We start from the raw sequence: 15,958 nt of genomic DNA on the forward strand, positions 1-15,958 counted from the left end.
TGTTACCAAAGCTTATGCTCTTAATATTTTGTTACCACATCTTTAAGTATACATTAAGAACAATAATAAAAGTGTATTGTATTAGTTAACATTAAACAAGAAAAGAGAAAGGAACCTAGTCAAACAAAGGAGCTTTAAAATGTGTAAAAATAATTTTCACTGGGAGAATAAGACAGCATTTTTCCTCATGTATTTTTATAAATTGGTTAAGATGTCCCAGGTTTACATCTCAGGAAAGGAGCAGTAGATGATTTTCCACAGAGTAGTCACATTATGCCTCCTGGGCTAATGTGACATTTTACTAATTTCATAGCACAGTAGAAGATGTGTTTTAATTTTAAACCATCTATTCCTTGATGGGATGACAAGATAAAACATTTTTTGAGTTTACATTTAGATAAAGAAGCAAAAATAGGATAAAGTGCTTCATAAACTGTAAAACACATTTTAGTCACTGTTGATATTTTTATATGTTTGAGTTATAATCAATATATAACATTGTATTAGTTTTAGGTGTACAACCTAATAATTTTATACATCTAGAAATTATTACCATAATAAGATTAGTTAACATTCATCACTACACATAGTCACAAATTGTATTTTCCTTGTGATGAGAACTTTTAAGATCTACTCTCTTAGCAACTTTCACATACACAGTACAGTATTGTTCATTATAGTCACCATGCTGTACTCTACACCCCCAGGGCTTATTTATCTTAACTGGAAGTTTGTACCTTTTGACCACCTTAATCCAATTCCTCTACCCTCCTACTTCTAATTCTGGTAACCACAAGTCTAATCTCTTTTTCTATGAGTTTGTTCTTTTCTTCTCCTTCCCCTCTTCCTCCTCCTCCTCCCATTCCCCCCTCTTTTTCTTTTTCTTTCTTTAGATTCCACATATAAGTGAGATTATACAGTATTTGTCTTTATATGTCTGATTTATTTCACTTAGCATAATGCCCTCAAGGTCCATTCATGTCATTGCAAAATTTATATATATATAACATTTCTTTACTCATTCATCCAACAACACAATTTATTTCCATGTCTTGGTTTTTGTACATAATGCTGCAATAAAGATTGATGTGCAGATATCTCTTTGTGAGAGTAATTTCATGTCTTTCAGATAAATACTGAGAAGCGGAATTGCTGGATCATGTGGTAGTTCAATTTCTAATTTTTTGAGGAATCTCAATGTGGTTTTCCACAGTGATTGTACGAATGTACAATCTCACTAACAGTGTACGATGGTTTCCTTTTCTTTACATCCTCACCAACTCTTGTTATTTCATGTCTTTTTGATGATAAGCATTCTACCAAGTGTGAGGTGATATCTCATTGTTATTTGGATTTGCATTTTGCTGATGATTAGTGATGTTGAACACATTTTCATACACTTGTTGGCCATTAATATGCCTTCTTTGGAAAAAGGTCTATTCAAAAACATGTTTTATGCAATCTTTTTGCCCTACTTCACTGCTGAGAACAACATGGTTTGCATATGGTATTACAATACATACCTACAGATTTCAGCAGGTTTTTATCGGTTTGGCTGGGTTTAACTATGTTGAGTTCTCTGTTTATACCCTGAGGAAAAAGTGCCTAACTAATTTTTAAAATTACTTAACTAATAGGTATGTGGGCACAATTATAAAAATCAAATAAGTACATTAATAAATAATAAATTAATAGAATTTAAATTAAGCTATATGGTTATTTATCCAAAAATGAAAAGCCTTTCTTCCTTCATGTGATTAATTCTTAGACTCTATTCTTGTGTTCTGCATAGTGTGACTAAGTTCTGTTAATAGCCAGCTGTTCTAGTATAGGAGAAACCCCTGTTAGTGACTGATTATTGCATTGTCCCCTGGAGGAGTTGGTTTAGCGTTTCAGACACTTGGGAAAAAAGCTTGTTTTTTATAGCACTCTCAAAGACTGCAGGATTTCTTTTTGTTCAGCCACATCTTCAAGTAGTTTAAAATTATAAACTTTACAGAAGAATAATCTGTTTCTGGGGTCAGAGATAGTCAGACAATCATGTTTCAGTAATAGTCTCTTGGCAAGTTTTTCATTAACAGAGAAAGTTTGTTTTACAAGACTTTTTTTTTAACGTTTTTATTGGAGTATAATTGCTTTACAATGGTGTGTTAGTTTCTGCTTTATAACAAAGTGAATCAGTTATACATATACATATATCCCCATATCTCTACCCTCTTGCATCTCCCTCCCTCCCACCCTCCCTATCCCACCCTTCTAGCTGGTCACAAAGCACCGAGCTGATCTCCCTGTGCTATGCGACTGCTTCCCACTAGCTATCTATTTTACATTTGGTAGTGTTTATATGTCCATATACACACTATCACTCTCTCACTTTGTCACAGCTTACCCTTTCCCCTCCCCGTATCCTCAAATCCATTCTCTAGTAGGTCTGCGTCTTTATTCTCATCTTGCCCTTAGGTTCTTCATTACCATTTTTTTTTCTTGGTTCCATATATATGTGCTAGCATATGGGATGTGTTTTTCTCTTTCTGACTTACTTCACTCTGTATGACAGAATCTAGGTCCATCCACCTCACAACAAACAAGTCAATTTCATTCCATTTTGTGGCTGAGTAATATTGCATTGTATATATGTGCCACATCTTCCTTATCCATTCATCTGTCGATGGACACTTAGGTTGCTTCCATGTCCCGGCTATTGTAAATAGAGCTGCAATGAACATTTTGGTACATGACTCTTTTTGAATTACGGTTTTCTCAGGGTATGTGCCCAGTAGTGGGATTGCTGGGTCGTATGATAGTTCTATTTTTAGTTTTTTAAGGAACCTCCATGCTGTTCTCCATAGTGGCTGTATCAATTTACATTCCCACCAACAGTGTATGAGGGTTCCCTTTTCTCCACACCCTCTCCAGCATTTATTGCTTGTAGATATTTTGATGATGACCATTTTGACCAGTGTGAGATGATATCGCATTGTAGTTTTGATTTACATTTCTCTAATGATTAATGATGTTGAACATTCTTTCATGTGTTTGTTGGCAATCTGTATACTTTCCTGGAGAAATGTCTATTTAGGTCTTCTGCCCATTTCTGGACTGGGTTGTTTGTTTTTTTGATATTGAGCTGCAAGAGCTGCTTGTAAATTTTGGAGATTAATCCTTTGTCAGTTGCTTCATTTGCAAATATTTTCACCCATTCTGAGGGTTTTCTTTTCGTCTTGTTTATGGTTTCCTTTGCTGTGCAAAAGCTTTTAAGTTTCATTAGGTCCCATTTGTTTATTTTTGTTTCTATTTCCATTTCTCTAGGAGGTGGGTCAAAAAGGATCTTGCTGTGATTTATGTCATAGAGTGTTCTGCCTATGATTTCCTCTAAGAGTTTGAGAGGGTCTGGCCTTACATTTAGGTCTTTAATCCATTTTGAGTTTATTTCTGTGTATGGTGATAGGGAGTGTTCTAATTTCATTCTTTTACTTGTAGCTGTCCACTTATCCCAGCACCACTTATTGAAGAGGCTGTCTTTTCCCCATTGTATATTCTTGCCTCCTTTGTCATAGATTAGTTGACCATAGGTGCGTGGGTTTATCTCTGGGCTTTCTATCCTGTTCCATTGATCTATATTTCTGTTTTTGTGCCAGTACCATACTGTCTTGATTACTGTAGCTTTGTAGTATAGTCTGAAGTCAGGGAGCCTGATTCCTCCAGCTCCGTTTTTCTTTCTCAAGATTGCTTTGGCTATTCAGGGTCTTTTTTGTTTCCATACAAATTGTGAAATTTTTTGTTCTAGTTCTGTAAAAAATGCCAATGGCAATTTGATAGGGATTGCATTGAATCTGTAGATTGCTTTGCGTAGTATAGTCATTTTCACAATGTTGATTCTTCCAATCCAAGACCATGGGTATCTTTCCATCTATTTGTATCATCTTTAATTTCTTTCATCAGTGTCTTATAATTTTCGGCACACAGGTCTTTTGTCTCCTTAGGTAGGTTTATTCCTAGGTATTTTATTCTTTTTGTTGCAATGGTAAATGGGAGTGTTTTCTTAATTTCACTTTCAGATTTTTCATCATTAGTGTATAGGAATGCAAGAGATTTTGGTGCATTAATTTTGTATCCTGGTACTTTATCAAATTCATTGACTAGCTCTAGTAGTTTTCTGGTAGCATCTTTAGGATTCTCTTTGTATAGTATCATGTCATCTGCATAGAGTGACAGCTTTACTTCTTCTTTTCCGATTTGGATTCCTTTTATTTCTTTTTCTTCTGTTTGCTGTGGCTGAAACCTCCAAAACTATGTTGAATAATAGTGGTGAGAGTGGGCAACCTTGACTTGCTCCTGATTTTAGTGGAAGTGGTTTCATTTTTTCACCTTTGAGGATGATGCTGGCTGTGGGTTTGTCATATATGGCCTTTATTATGTTGAGGTAAGTTCCCTCTATGCCTACTTTCTGGAGGGTTTTTATCATAAATGGGTGTTGAATTTTGTCGAAAGCTTTCTCTGCATCTGTTGAGATGATCATATGGTTTTTCTCTTTCAATTTGTTAATATGTTGTATCACATTGATTGATTTGCGTATATTGAAGAATCCTTGCATTCCTGGGATAAACCCCAATTTATCATGGTGTATGATCCTTTTAATGTGCTGTTGGATTCTGTTTGCTAGGATTTTGTTGAGGATTTTTGTATCTATGTTCATCAGTGATATTGGCCTCTAGTTTTCCTTTTTGTGACATCTTTGTATGGTTTTCGTATCAGGGTGATGATGGCCTCGTAGAATGAGTTTGGGAGTGTTCCTCCCTCTGCTATCTTTTGGAAGAGTTTGAGAAGGATAGGTATTAGCTCTTCTCTAAATGTTTCATAGAATTCATCTGTAACGCCATCTGTTCGTAGGCTTTTGTTTGTTGTAAGATTTTTAGTCACAGTTTCAATTTCAGTGCTTGTGATTGGTCTGTTCATATTTTCTATTTCTTCCTGGTTCAGTCTCAGAATGCTGTGCATTTCTAAGAATTTGTCCAGTTTTTTCTAGGTTGTCAAGTTTATTGGCATATATTTGCTTTTAGTAATCTCTCATGATCCTTTGTATTTCTGTGGTGTCAGTTGTTACTTCTGCTTTTTCATTTCTCATTCTATTGATTTGAGTATTCTCCCTTTTTTTCTTGATGAGGCTGGCTAATGGTTTATCAATTTTGCTTGTCCTCTCAAATTACCAGCTTTTAGTTTTATTGATGTTTGCTATCTTTTGTTTCATTTCTTTTTCATTTATTTCTGATCTGATCTTTATGATTTCTTTCCTTCTGCTAACTTTGGGGGTTTTTTTTGTTCTTCATTCTCTAATTGCTTTAGGTGTAAGGTTAGGTGGTTTATTTGAGATGTTTCTTGTTTCTTAAGGTAGGATGGTATTGCTATAAACTTCCCTCTTACAACTGCTTTTGCTGCGTCCAATAGGTTTTGGGTCATCCTGTTTTCATTGTCATTTGTTTCTAGGTATTTTTTGATTTCCTCTTTGATTTCTTCATGATCTCTTGGTTATTAAGTAGTGTATTGTTTAGCCTCCATGTGTTTGTATTTTTTACAGATTTTTTCCTGTAATTGATATCTAGTCTCATAACGTTGTGGTCAGAAAATATACTTGATAGGATTTCAATTTTCTTAAGTTTACCAAGGCTTGACTTGTGACCCAAGATATGATCTATCCTGGAGAATGTTCCATGAGCCCTTGAGAAGAAAGTGTATTCTGTTGTTTTTGGATGGAATGTCCTATAAATATCAATTGTCCATCTTGTTTAATGTATCATTTAATGCTTGTGTTTCCTTATTTATTTTCATTTAGGATGATCTGTCCATTGTTGAAAGTGGTGTGTTAAAGTCCCCTACTATGATTGTGTTACTGTCGATTTCCCCTTTTATGGCTGTTAGTATTTGCCTTATGTGTTGAGGTGCTCCTATGTTGGGTACATAAATATTTACAATTGTTATATCTTCTTGCATTGATCCCTTGATCGTTATGTATTGTCCTTCTTTGTCTCTTGTAATACTCTTTGTTTTAAAGTCTATTCTGTCTGATATGAGAACTGCTACTCCAGCTTTCTTTTGATTTCCATTTGCATGGAATATCTTTTTCCATCCTCTCACTTTCACTCTCTACATGTCCCTAGGTCTGAAGTGTGTCTCTTTTAGACAGCATGTATATGCGTCTTGTTTTTGTATCCATTCAGCCAGCCTATATCTTTTGTTTGGAACATTTAATCCATTTACACTTAAGTTAATTAACAATATGCATTTTCCTATTACCCTTTTCTTAATTGTTTTGGGTTTGTTATTGTAGGTCTTTTCCTTCTCTTGTGTTTCCTGCCTAGAGATGTTCCTTTAGCATTTGTTGTAAAGCTGGTTTGGTTGTGCTGAATTCTCTTAGCTTTTGCTTGTCTGTAAAGCTTTTAATTTCTCCGTCAAATCTGAGTGAGATCCTTGCTGGGTAGAGTAATCTTGGTTGTAGGTGTTTCCTTTTCATCACTTTAAATATGTCCTGCCACTCCCTTCTGGCTTGCAGAGTTTCTCCTGAAAGATCACCTGTTAACCTTATGGGACTTCCCTTGTATGTTATTTGTTGTTTTTCCCTTGCTGCTTTTAATATTTTTTCTTTTGTATTTAATTTTTGATAGTTTGATTAATATGTGTCTTGACATGTTTCTCCTTGGATTTATCCTGTATGGGACTCTCTGTGCTTCCTGGACTTGATTAACTATTTCCTTACACATATCAGGGACGTCTTCAACTACAATTTCTTCAAATATTTTCTCAGTCCCTTTCTTTTTCTCTTCTTCTTCTGCGACCCCTATAATTCGAATGTTCGTGCATTTAATATTGTCCCAGAGGCCTCTGAAACTGTCTTCAATTCTTTTCATTCTTTTTTCTTTATTCTGCTCTGCAGTAGTTATTTCCACTATTTTATCTTCCAGGTCACTTATCTGTTCTTCTGCCTCAGTTATTCTGCTATTGATCCCTTCTAGAGAAATTTTAATTTCATGTATTGTGTTGTTCATGATTGTTTGCTTGCTCTTTAGTTCTTCTAGGTCCTTGTTAAACGTTTCTTGTATTTTCTCCATTCTATTTCCAAGCTTTGGGATCATCTTTACTATCATTATTCTGAATTCTTTTTCCGGTAGACTGCATATTTCCTCTTCATTTGTTAGATCTGGTGGGATTTTACCTTGCTCCTTCATCTGCTATGTGTTTCTTTGTCTTCTGATTTTCCTTAACTTACTGTGTTTGGGGCCTCCTTTTCACTGGCTGCACGTTTGTAGTTCCCACTGTTTTTGGTGTCTGCCCCCAGTGTCTAAATTTGGTTCAGTGTGTTGTGTAGGCTTCCTGGTGGAGGGGACTAGTGCCTGTGTTCTGGTGGATGAGGCTGGATCTTGTCTTTCTGGTGGGCAGGTCCACATCTGGTGGTGTGTTTTGGGGTGTCTGTGACCTTATTGTGATTCTAGGCAGCCTCTCTGCTAATGGGTGTGGTTGTGTTCCTGTCTTGCTAGTTGTTTGGCATAGGGTGTCCAGCACTGTGGCTTGCTGGTCATTGAGTGGAGCTGGGTCTTGGCATTGAGATGGAGATCTCTGGGAGATTTTCGCCATTTGATATTACATGGATCTGGGAGGTCTCTGGTGGGCCAATGTCCTGAACTTGGCTCTCCCACCTCAGAGGCACAGGCCTGATGTCTGGCTGGAGCACCAAGAACGTGTCATCCACATGGCTCAGAATAATGGGTGAAAAAAAGAAAGAAAGAAAAAGGTAAAATAAAATAAAATAAAAAATTTATTAAAACAAAAACCAAAAAATAATTATTAAGAAAAAATTTTAAAGTAGTTAAAAAAATAGAAAGAAAGAAAGAAGAGAACAACCAAACCAAAAAACAAATCCACCAATGATAACAAGTGCTGAGAACTATACTAAGAAAACAAACAAACAAACAGAAAATGGACAGACAGAACCATAGGACAAATAGTAAAAGCAAACCTATACAGATAAAATCACACACAGAAGCATACGCATCCACACTCACAAAAAGAGAAAAAGGTAAAAAATATATATATATCATTGTTGCCAAAGTCCACCTCCTCAATTTGGGATGATTCTTTGTTTATTCAGGTATTCCGCAGATGCAGGGTACATCAAGTTGATTGTGGAGATTAAATCCGCTGCTCCTGAGGCTGCTGAGAGAGATTTCCCTTTCTCTTCTTTGTTCGCACAGCTCCTGGGATTCAGCTTTGGATTTGGCCCTGCCTCTGTGTGTAGGTCACCTGAGGGTGTCTGTTCTTTGCTCAGACAGGACGGGGTTAAAGAGCAGCTGATTTGGGGGCTCTGGCTCACTCAGACCGGGGGGAGGGAGGGGTACGGTGTGCAGGGTGAGCCTGCAGCAGCAGAGGCCAGCGTGACGTTGCAACAGCCTGAGGCGTGCTGTGTGTTCTCCCGGGGAAGCTGTCCCTGGATCACGGGACCCTGGCAGTGGCGGGCTGCACAGTCTCCCAGGAGGGGAGGTGTGGATAGTGTTCTGTGCTTGCACACAGGCTTCTTGGTGGCTGCAGCAGCAGCCTTAGCATCTCATGCCCATCTCTGAGGTCCACGCTGATAGCCGCACTCGCGCCCGTCTCTGGAGCTCCTTTAAGCAGCGCTCTTAATCCCCTCTCCTTACGCACCAGGAAACAAAGAGGCAAGAAAATGTCTCTTGCCTCTTCGGCAGTTCTAGACCTTTTCCTGGACTCTTTCCCGGCTAGCCGTGGAGCACTAGCCCCCTTCAGGCTGTGTTCACGCAGCCAATTCCAGTAGTCTCCCTGGGACCCGACCGAAGCTGGAGCCTCAGGTCCCAGCCCCCACCCATCCTGGCGGGTGATCAGACAAGCCTTTTGGGCTGATGAGTACTGGTCGTCACCGATCCTCTGTGCAGGAATCTCTCCACTTTGCCCTCCACACCCCTGTTGCTGCGCTCTCCTCCGTGGCTCCAAAGCTGCCACCCCACCACCCGCAGTCTCTGCCCGCGAAGGGGTTTCCTAGTGTGTGGAAACCTTTCCTCCTTCACAGCTCCCTCCCACTGGTGCAGGTCCCATCCCTATTCTTTTGTCTCTATTTTTTCTTTTTTCTTTTCCCCTACCCAGTTATGTGGGGAGTTTCTTGCCTTTTGGGAGGTCTGAGGTCTTCTGCCAGCGTTCAGTAGGTGTTCTGTAGGAGTTGTTCCACATGTAGATGTATTTCTGATGTATCTGTGGGGAGGAAGCTGATCTCCAAGTCTTATTCTTCTGCCATCTTGAAGATCCTCCTACAAGATTTTAAATGAAGGAAAACACCTAGGAGGTCTGGAGTGTGGGTTCCTTCCAATAATGCATCATGGGATACTAATCCTATTCATGTTAAAGGAAGTTGGTGGCAATACCTACCAGGAACCATTAGGAGCAAGTGCTGTATGACAAACTCATCTGTGCATTAGTGTCACAGTTTGCCAAAGATCCATATGCTCATAATCCAGAGAGGTAAACTGGAAACTGCTGGTGGAAAAGGCAAAAGGAACATAAATGTTTTTGAATATAGACTAATAACAGGCAAAGTAATAAGATGACACATTGATGGTTTTGACTCTTTAGCTCACTTACAACAACCTCTTACACACATCTAAAGCAATGTCAAAAGAAAAACATCAGGAATTGTACTACAGCCACGAAGGAAGTAAAAGACATAATTTCCTTTACTCACAAGGCTTTTGAGGGGCACTGTATCCCCAGGCCTCCCCTGTTTTGCAAGGCTGAGCAAGTTTTTCCTAACAGCAGCAGGTTTTTTGATGAACCACTAGAGGCTAAATTGTGGACAGCTTCTTATAACTATCCAGGTCGTACAGGGCTGGCTGTGTGCTGGTTCAACAAGCAAGGTCATGTTCAGCTCAGTGAGTGGTGGGACGAGAGTGTCATAAATCAGGAGTTCTGGGGCCTTCTGCCAGCACTAATATGATCTCTTCTGAGGTCTATTCCCTTTCAGGTACAGACTAAACTGAGACAAGTTGCAGATCCCCCAAATACCAGGGGACTCTTACAAACAGTTTTTCATTTCTAACCTCATTTTCCTAGTGGCTGGCAGAATCTTCTTTGAACTCTTTTCTCATTACTAAAATAACCCAACTTTTAAACTGGGAAATGAAGAGTTGGTACTTTGGATCCTGAGGGTGTACTTGGGAGGTTGAGAGAGTTTGTGATATGTATTTAAAAATTTTTCTGAACTACTTCTCCCCAAAAGCCTTTACTTAAAAGAAGATAATCCCTCCAAAAATAGGTTACATACTCACAATGTCCTTCAGATTATTCAAATGATGTAATTTTAAAATATTCAACAAAGTTCTGGCTACTATTTTTGAGTATACTGTCACAGTTGGATAGGATTCTATCATCAACAAATCCCAGTCTCATATCTTTCCCTGATTTTCCAAATATTAATCTTTGGAAATACAGTCAGAATTAATAGAGGGCTAGAGAGGGACAAATTTCACTTGACATATGTCTATAGGAACACCTAAAGACGTTTTTAGTCTTTGGAAATTCTGACACTTAGGAAGCATTCAGTAAGGGAAAGGTGGTGGAAATGTATTTCATTTCCCACATGCACTATTTATTCTCACTATGCCACTGTTGGATATAGTCTTTTTGAAAATACAATCTTTTGAAAATACAAAACTCACCCCTCATATAGATTAGCAAGTACTATAGTTTTGGTTGGGTGGGTTTTGTATTTCAGTAGAAAAAGACCATAACAATATTTCATCTCTCTCACAACACTGAGGAAACTTACAATGATGACACACAAATATCACAGAAAATCTGTCTTAACACCTTGTGACCTGAATACGTGTACATCTTCTTTTTTCTATAAAGAATGTTAGCTTTACTTATACACTGCTCCAAATATGTTTTTATAACTCCCTCATACACATTACAAAATTTCTTGCCATCTATTGGGCCTAGAGGACACATAAAAAACTGGAAATATATAGGTATACTCATAAAATTACATAAAAATATATGAATAAAAAAGTTCATTGAAGCATTGTTTATAACGGTATAAGAATGGAAGTCACCTAAAGATTCATCAGTAGTAGAACCATTAAGCAAATTATGGTATCATTTAATCATAAAGTAAAATGATAAGCTTCTACTAAATAAAAGTATCTGTATATACTGATATGGCGCAGTTTCCAAGATTCTTATGGTATTTTGTGTAATGTGAAAAACAGTTCATAAAATGATATACAGTTTTGTAAAATGTTAAAAAATATTAAACACACAAACCTGATGGAATTTTGTAATCATGTTTGTATTGCTTTTAAGAAATATTAACATGAGTTTTACAGGCAATTAAATTATAAACTATTTTTCTTTATAGAAAAGAATATAAAGAATTAGATTGGTCTATCTTCTTTTTCATACTGTTTTTTTTGTTTTTATCTATAGGTTATAAATAGTCACTCAAAAGTCCTACTAGGCCAAAATCCAGTGTACCAGATTATAAGGACTTCCTTTTAGGAAACTTGAATGAAACTGCAGGCCATAAATAGTTAAATAAATTTCCTTGGATTTCCTGAACAACCCCCAGAAACACGTCCCTCAGCAGTCTCTGAAGGCTAGCTGCTGGGTGAGTAGAAAAGATAGAGCCGATTTTAGCCTGACTCAGCCTATGCTAAGAGCTAAACTATCTGCCAAAAAGAATCCTCTAGAGAATAGGGTTTCAAAGCTGAGATTTAAAGTGTACACTAATGACCTGGTAATTGTCTTAATGTCTTTTCAATGAAGTGTGAAATTCTCTGTTAACATGTCAACAAAGTGTAAAATATTTTATAAACATATTTTTACTATAAAACTGTGTATCTATTATTTACTCTACTAGTAATCCTTGTTGCCCCTTTACTAAATATTTCTAGTTACATTCTGAGCATTCGGTCATTTAACATTTATATTGGCTGGTAATCTTTTTTCACTTGTTTATTTGACTGAACTGTTTGTTCATCTGTTTGTTAAACCTGGAGACCAGAGAAAATTCCCCTTGTTTTTGTTTGTTTGTTTGTTTGTTTGTTTGATGATAAGCTTCTAACTTGCTTGATGCAAAAAGGATCAACTGGTTTCAGGTACAGAAAGATTAAAATGCATAACTAAGATTAAAGAGTAACAATGCTGAGGTAATAAATCAGCCTTCCTGACCTCCATTCTTGTACTCACTTCATGACACATTTTAGCAATCCTAGGACAAAGCAAAATCCATAAATAAAAAAATACGTTTTTAAAAGTTATGTAATGATTAAAACATAGAGAAAGGTACATAAAATTATATACATATTCTTGCCTGTTCCATTTCAGGCTTGACCATGTTACTTTCTTTGGCCAATGGGATTTACACAGAGTGACAGTGTGCCAGTAGCCAGCAGATCTTTTATATGCTATCACATTGCTTGTTTTTCTCTCTTTGCCCTGTCCTCCACCATGGAACTAGCATGTCCAAGATGGGAGCTATTTTTTCAACTGGTGTTCTAGAACAAGAAGACACATGTAGCATAGTTGCAAACAGTTCGTAGACTGGTAAAAGAGAAAAACATATTTTGTGCTATAAGCCACTGAGATTTGGGGGTTGTATTTAACTCCAGAAAATGCTTATGAATACATTTGTTTACAATTGTTTTATATGGTAAACTTTAATTTTATCCTCATGTTTAGTAATCTCTTACAATCGTTTCTTGTATCCCTGACCTTCTTTTTGGGATTATTTTTCTTCTTCCTGAAGAACAACCTTCAGAAGTTCCCTTAGTAAGAAACTGTTGGTAGCTTATGATTGTATGAATATATGTTTATTCTGCTATAATTTTTGAAATATTGTTTTGCTTAGATATGCAATTCTAAGTGACAGTTACATACTTTCTTGGCTCTCTAAATAAGAATCTTCCATAGCTGCTGTTGAGAAGTCAGCTGACAATCTAATTGTCCTTCTTTTATAGCTAATCTTTCTTTTCTCCTTGGCTGCTTTATTATCTTTGGTGTTCTGAATTTTTGCTGTAGAATGTCAAATCATGGATTTCTTTCTATTTATCCTTCTTGAAATCCATTAGCCTTCTTGAAACTTTGAAACTGATGATTCATGTCTCTTCTCAATTCTGAGAAATTGTCAGTTATCTTCCAAAGATTGTCTTTTCTTAATTTCTCTATTATTTTCAACTGCTTCTCAAATTAGATTTATGTTGGACCTTTTCACTCTATCTTTTGTGTCCATTAATCTTTTTCATAATTTCCATAACTTTTTCTTTCTACTGCATTCCCTCATAATGCTCATATCTATCTGGTAGCTCTTTTACTCTTTCTGTGCTTAATCAGTTGTTGAACTTCTTTAACATGTTTATATTTCTGGAGTTCTAGTTTGTTCTTCAAATTTGCCTGGTCATTTTATATACTCCCTTATTTATTTGTTATACTTTTAATACCCTCTTATATTTCTTTAAAAATAGTGTATTATTTATTCTACATATGTTAATTTCAATAGATGCAGTGTTTCTGAAGCCACATAGAATGGTTCATTTTAACCTAAATTTTATGTTTCAGAAAGCAAAAGACAAATGCCTGCTCCAGTGCTTCTTTTCCTCTCCAAATTTATATTTTCTCACTGTTTATAGTTTCCACAGATTCATTTTCCTTTCCTACCAGTCCAGTCATGTACCCACAAAAGAATTTTATATATCTCTTCCAGAAATTGTAGATGTTCTACACCAGGAGTGTCCTCTGTCCACCCAGTGTGCCATATCGAAATTGGAAGACTTACAATAACATTTATTTTAATATTCAAAAATTCCTATACTTCTGAGTTAAACCCAATTTAGTCAAGATATATTTTTAAATATATTAATGGAGCTGGATTATTCATATTTTATTAGGATTTTTGCATCCATTGTCATGAATTAGATTGGTCTATCTTCTTTTACATACTGTTTTTTGTTTTAATCTATAGGTTATAATAGATTCATAAATGAGTTGCAAAGTGTTCCTTCTCTTTTATGTTCTTTAGAAATATGTATAGAAGACAGGAATTATATGTTATTGAAAATTTGATGGACCTTGAGGTTTTTGTTCAGGAAGATTCTGATGATTCCTTTATAGGTTCATTTAGTTCCTATTTTTTCTTGATTATTTTAAAATATATATTATTTTATTAATTTATATACTTCAGGTGTATTTTTAAATATATTGGCAAATATTTCTCATAGTATCCTCTAATTGTTTTTAAACATGCAATTTTTCTGTATCTGTGTCTTTTATATATTTTTACATTATTCTTTAGTGAACTCTTTTTCCTCGATACATTTTTTTTATTTGTCTATTTTATTACTACTTTCAAATATTTACAGTTTTTCATTATTGATACTCTATTATTTCCCTTTTTTTAAGTTTTATTAATCACTTTATGAATGTCTGGTTTTTTTATCCCTTTGTTTCTTTTTCTTTCTTTCAGTTTATCTTGATGTTATTTTTCTAAATTCTCAAACTGAGTGATTAACACTTTAATCTTAAAACTTTCTTTTGCATGCATTTAAGGTTTTCCATTTTCTTCTAAGTAAAATTTTAGTTTCTACACATTTTGATATGAATTATTTTTACTGTTCTAAAACTATACTTTTTTTCTAATTTCTCTTATTATATCTCCTTTGACCCATCAATTATTTAGAAGTATTTTCTTTTCAAATGGATAGCAGTAACTTGGTTATATATTTTTTTGATTTTGAATATGAATGCATTATGGTCAGTGAATATAAGATATTTGTTATTTGTTGAGACTTATTTTGTGGCCTAATATGTGGTCAATATTTACAGAAGTTCCATATATGTTTGAAAATAACATATATTTCCTAGTTATAGGATACAGTAGTCTATGAATAATTATTAGATAAAATTCTTTAGAACTGTGGTTAAAATTTGGTTGATACTTACAATATTTTTAAGTTACTTGATCATTTCATTACTGAGAGAAGAGTGTTTTAGAATATTTTATTACAATAGTGGGTGTGTCAATTTCTCCTTATAGCTTTGTCAAATTTTGTGCATTTATTTTGAAGCTATGGCATGAGATACATATAAGTTTAAAACTATCATATCTTTGAAGAAAATGTATCCATTTATCATTGCATAATAATCCTCTTTATCTCTAATAATGATTTTGCCATTAAGCTTATTTTATCTGATATTAACATAGCTACATCAGATTTATATTTTTAGTATATGCCTGATACATCTTTTTCTATCCATTTGTTTTCAACCTTTCCCTATCCATAAGGTTCAAAGTGTCTTTTACAAAAAACATATAGCTGGATATTGTTTCTTTATCCATCTGATAATCTTTGTCTCTTATCTGCCTGTATAAATCCATTTATGTGCATTTATTAATGATACATTTTGATTTATTTTTACAATCTGATTTTGTCTTTTTTATTTTCCATGCTATTATTTTTATTGTATTTTTCCTATTCCATGAATCCTATTAGATTGATAAGTTTCATTCAGGCCCTTTTCTCTCCTATCTTGGTATAAGTGATTAATAAATTTCTGAAACTTTTTGTGATTAACTACAATTTTTTAACATTTGTGTTTTATCTTAAAAATTAAAGATAAACCATACTTTTAAGTTCACCCCAAATAATATATTCCTTTTAGGACTAACTCTGATATACATCCTCCTATCTTTCACCCATTGTAGCTTATCTATCCTAGAACTTTTTGTTATAGCATAGTTTCCCAATCTACCCTTCATGTCTCTAAAACCTCTATTATATTTTCAATATTTTCATTAAACTATGACACATTCTGGGTAGCTTCCTTTTATCTACTTTCTGGTTCAGTAATTCTCTATTCAGCTTTGACTTGTTTGCTACTTAGGCTGCCCAGTGAGTTTCATAGTTAAACA

The sequence above is a fragment of the Eubalaena glacialis genome, chromosome X, assembly GCF_028564815.1.
Source record: "Eubalaena glacialis isolate mEubGla1 chromosome X, mEubGla1.1.hap2.+ XY, whole genome shotgun sequence".
Classification (NCBI taxonomy): domain Eukaryota; kingdom Metazoa; phylum Chordata; class Mammalia; order Artiodactyla; family Balaenidae; genus Eubalaena; species Eubalaena glacialis.